Below are 5657 nucleotides of genomic sequence, written 5' to 3'. Positions count from 1 at the left end.
ATAAGATTCTCCATCTGTTAAAAAGGAATAAAGTTAGTTGTAGTAACACTTCTAGATGGTATTTATATGGTGCTTTGAAAAAAAACCTGCTGTGGTTTGGGGGGGGGGGGGGGGGGGGTGTGAGGGGGCTGTTCTCCAACAAGTAGCTCATCAGACAGTGAGAGACTGTGCTTGTCTCTTAGCATTTGGTTTCGGTTTGGCACTGACAATCAGGAGGAACCCTCTGACCTTCCAGATGTGACAGATGACTTTAGCTCCAACTCTGTACACCCCATTACCTTTTCACAAGCACCAGCCATACTTAGAAAGGAGAAATTCTCCTGGATTTTCAGGAAGATGCTTTTGGCAATCTATCATAGAACCACAGAATGATAGAGCAGTTTGGGTTGGAAGGGACCTTAAAAACCAACTCGTTCCAACCCCCCCTGCTATGGGCAGGGATGTCACCCACTAGACCAGATTGCCCAGGGCCTTGTCCAATCTGGTCTTGAACACCTCCAGGGATGGGGCATCGGCTACTTCTCAGGACAATCTAGCCCAAATATAAATTCCTTTTCTATACTTTCATAACTTAACACTGTTACCAAACTGAGAGTAAATGCATTTTTTTCAGTAAGATTGTATTAGTGCTTCATAAGCATTTATGTTCTGCTTCTAGCTAAGGAGGATGAACAATTTTACTAAGTGATATGAGAAAATAGCAAGCCCTGTGTTTATTCAAAGGCTATACAATTACTTTAGTTGATATTTTTATTCTGTGACAATAATGATACCATATTTTACACAAATATGCTACTCAGTGAACATTGTGTTTGCTGGTATTTAAAGGAATTGTATCAAGAGATGAAAGAGCATCTGATTCAGTCTTAAGTGTCATAAAAATTTGCTGTACAAGAAGAAACACAATGGATAAATGTACTATATCGTCTTACTCGGGTAACCCTATATGTATAGTGACCCTGGAACTGGGGCTCTATGCAGGTGCAGGGCAACATCTAAATTTATGCAACTTTAGAATTAGGACTGAATATGGAAAACGAACTTTTGTCCTGAATCAGCCATCACGTCTGTACTTTTATTTGCAGTAGTAAGCATATCATGTTCAAAAGACTTTGAGCTGCCTTCTTTCCAGAAGACACCTAATCGCATTCCATATTAGTATTAGTCAAAAACAAACATTTTTCATGAAGAATTCAGAACAAATAATTTGATTTTTCTTTTTCCTTTTCAGGTTAGCTTTTATGGAGAACATAAAGAACTCGAATGCAAATGCAAGCATGTGCAGAGGGCCAGTTAAGGTACCCATTCAGAAACCTGAAGGATCAGCTATGTCTTAAATAACACCTCCTTCTGTGGACTTAAGGTAGGGAGAAATGCTCACCATCTTTCAGGGTGTCTTTTGACAAAAATAAATGTAAAAATTCTTTCTTTTAAACAGATGGCTAAAAAGTAGCTGTTTCCTCTTCTCCCCTCATTTATCTCAGTAGCTAAACTACTCACTGAAGAGGTAGAGTACTTCAGTTCACAGCTTCTTCTATCCAGGGAATTGAAATTCAAATTTAAATCCTTATCTGTCTTTCTAAAGAGTGCTTCATCACCACTGTATGTTGCACTATGTGTATATCTGTAAGTATGCAAGAGAGCATTTTTCTCAGTCTTTTTAGGGAAAGAGTTTATTTTGCATGACATACTAATTAGGGAGCAGGTGCACCCCTTTGCAGTCTAAGCTCATAGTTAGAACACTTTCCTGGGTGGGAGGAAAAATATAGATACCCTAAAACACAGGAATTAATTCAAAACAGAGCTCCTGCACTCTGCTTTGTTCTGAGAACTGGATAAAAAGAGTTACCACTGATTAAAATGTAGTATTAGAGGAATACAAGAGTGGTAGAGTTCTCATGAAATTAAAAATGAGCATTTTGTACTGAAACAGTTTTTTTTTTTCTTTATTACTAATAGAAAAAATAGAATCTGGTCTTTGCAATAGTATTCCCATATGGACTACAGAGAGAGATTTTATTGTCTTTAGGGCAAGAACTAATTCAGAGAAAGGCTCTTTTGTTCACCATCTATGAATCTTGACCTTGACCTGGAAAGTCTATCCTCAGTGTTGCATGTGGGGCAATTAAACTTCTGTGAAGAAAAACCTCCCTATCACAGCAAAATATGTCAAGTGTATCAGACCTTAAACCTCCAATCTCATTTTATTCTTTTTAAATGAGCCAAGCTCCTTCAAATTAACTTGAATGAACGGAGAACAATAGCATTTAATAGGTCTGAGAAACTTAAGTTTCTTTACTCTGTTTTGGGTTGTTAGGATGTTTGCTTGTTTGTTTGTTTATTGTGGGGAGAGCACATTTCCAAAGACATTGGATTTCCAACACCAGCCATGGGGCTCAGACATTCAACTGCAGTTCATTTAACTGAGCTACACTGGCCTAAGAAGTTACTGTGCACCTCCTGAATCTTGTAGCTGTTAGTAACAGCTCATGTGCTTGCTAATAGCCTTCCCTTCTTTTGAATTAATATAAGGTAGGGAAAACCTCGGAGGAACAGGCTGTTGCATTTTACCTGGGGAGGCAGGCTGGAGTGCATATACGCACGCACTGGCCCTTTATGGCAGCTCAGCTGATGGAAGTTCCTTACTACCTTTCTAGAGCCAAGTGGTTAATACACTGATCGCCCCTATCCTTTAGCAGACTGTGGTTGGGTGAAAGGTGGGAAGCATGCCCAACCAGAGCACACATTGAACAAATTATGGTCAGACAGCTCAACGAGTTTTTTTTCATGAAGCAAAGATGCTTTAAAATTCATGGGTCCTCAAGTGCGCGCTGAAGGAGCACAAAACAAAATCTTTGATATTCTGTTTTCTGTCAGTAGTGTCTGACCACAATAAAGGTTTGCATGTCTCCAAAAGCTGCAGGTAATCATTGTTTTGCTGAGATCTATACTTAAACATACTAACATTTAAATTCATTTCTTGCTTCTGCTGACTCCCTAGCAGGTGCTATTTTTACCATAAGTATATAAGGGATTGTTAGGGAACTTGGTCACTGTTATACACAGGAGTAAATCTCACTCACTTCAGGTCCCCAAAATGTTCAATCTGTTTTGCTAAAGCCTCATTTTGTTATATATCCAATGCATCCAGAAGCCCTTTTTATCTTAAGTCCTTGAAAATAAGAAAGTTTATAACAGGAAAAAGTGCTGAAAATGACATGTAACTCAGCTTATCATTTTCCTTGTAAAATCAATGCTTCTAGAATGCTGGATCCCAGAGTTTTGCAATTTTGCATTGATCTCATTCACCCTGTTTCCCATGAGAGCCTTTCTGAAATACTGCTATTGAGTAACATTCTCGCTAGTATGAAGGGAATATAGAAGGAAAAACCTTTGCTGGTTGAGTAAAATGCAGAATGACACAAAACATCCAATTCAGCCTCCTTTAGGGTGTTTAAGACACAGAACTCATTTTTCTGGATGAAAAGCAGTGACACTGCCAGCAGCAACTGTGTCACCTCAGGTTCTCCCAGCAGGAGGGACATACAGGGTGGCTGGAGTGGGAAACACAACAGATGCCACAAATGGAAGTGCTCGTTTAGAGCCCACATTTTAGATAAAATGAGAGATGGGGCATATAAAACTTAACATTGACTCCTCAGAACATAACAAACGCAACTGTTCACTAGTGAAAAGTATAGAACAATGGAGATCTGTTTAAAATGGGGGTCCTAGCTTGTTTCCGGAGCATCCATATCTCGATGTGGGTGAATAACGAATGGCTTGGGTTGGTATCTTAACCACAAAACTATTCAAGAGAAAAATTAGGGAAGAATAAAAGGGAAATGTTTTGAGCAGCAAAAAACCTTTCCCCCACTCCCAGAATACTTTAATAAATTACATAGTAATTGCATTACATGCCATTTTGTTAACCAATATGCTTCGTATCCTATTTTATATTTATCCTCATTAAAAAAAAAAAAAGTCTATTGTGCCTCTTTTTAAAGGAAAAAATAGAGACTTTTTTTAAGAACATAATATCAGAAAGAGCTAAATATATATTTTAAAGAAAAAAAATAATTTCGAAGAGTCATGCACAATACAAAAATACATCATTTCAAGTTCAACTACATAAGCCTTTTATACTCCTTTTGATAAAATAGAAATTAATTTTAAAGACAAAATATTTAAAAATAAATGTTTTGAATATGACTGCCTTGCAGAGGTTACAATCAATTAAAATAAAATTAATCACATTTTTTCAAAGTAATATTAGCATATTTGGATGCTCCTCAAGCCTTTAAAATAAGTGACAGATAGTGATGAAGTTTAGCAGTTTCCCAGCACTTACTTATTATTGGAATGGTTCTGTGAACGAAGTTGTTTGTGTTAACTTGGGACTAATTAATAAAGCAGTGCCTGCCATGATCTGTAGATCATCAAAACCCTGATTAGGAGGGCTATAGTGACTTTGTTTCTCTTTATATAGAAACTGATCATTTCCACTGCCTACTACAGAAACAAAAATTTACCTACAAAACCTACTTGATTTTTAAGGGAAGGGAGAATATGTGCATTGCTAGCTACAGCTAAGGGAAAGTTAATTTTTTTTTACATATATTTTTATTTTTTTAGTGATTACATTCTGTCCATCTACTTATAAAGGTGACAGACACCTCGTTCTTATTATATATATTATGCTCTGACGGGTTCTCCCATAATAGCTTTTAGCTAAAGTTCAGTATATTCTCTAGATTGTTGCTCAATTAAAATGTGCTATGTCTACTTACCTGCACTAGAAAAGTGCAGAAATCTATATACAGCAACAAGGCAAAAAGATATGGGAAGATCCATGGCCCTGCATTATTGCTGGTGTACTTAGCAAACACTAGGTTACTGCCACTTAATGAAGCCCAGAATAGGTAACGCACAGTTGAATCCAGTGGCAGACAGAGAACTACAGTTGCTTGTGTTTTCTCAGGAATGCTATTTCTCCATTCATGCCTCTTCTTTTACTTTGAACTCATACATGAAATCAGTCTCTTAAGTCCCTCAGATGTTTTTCCATAAAGCAGTTACCTGGTGGCCCTCCTGTCATCTTCATGTGAGCCTCAGATGTGGCTTGAATATGCTACAGCTCAGCATAAGGTGTGTTACACTTGGGTGAGTGCCAGAGGAGAGATGCAAATAGCTTGAGATGGGCAATGATGAAGATTACAAACAGCACTTACATGTCATTTTTTCCATGACCTGTTTCATTTCATGAGTGGTCTGGGGTTAAAAATACTGTTCTGTCTGCTGCACAGTTTGTTTGTGGCAGACTATGCCTGCCAGAGAGAACTATATGCAAATACAGCTAGATTAGGCGTGCCAAGGCTGACTTCCACTGAGGCATGCTTTGTACAGCTTCTCTTGCATTTAGCTTACCTGGAAAAGCAGTTGTTTCCAGACCACCAGAGTCCCAGGATGAACCTCAGCTGTGGTAACATTTAGGATGCATGCACAGCTATTCTGGGTCCTGCATGGGAAATTCTGCTAATTGGGTAAACCCACTGTAGTGTACAGGCACCAACTGGCAGACACAACTTTCACAATGAGAGAGATCCATAATTTTCAAATGTAACTAACAATTTGTGACAATAAAACAGCAACATGAG

Source organism: Cygnus olor, chromosome 12, assembly GCF_009769625.2.
Source record: "Cygnus olor isolate bCygOlo1 chromosome 12, bCygOlo1.pri.v2, whole genome shotgun sequence".
Taxonomy (NCBI): domain Eukaryota; kingdom Metazoa; phylum Chordata; class Aves; order Anseriformes; family Anatidae; genus Cygnus; species Cygnus olor.
Note: the sequence above shows the minus strand (reverse complement) of the source record.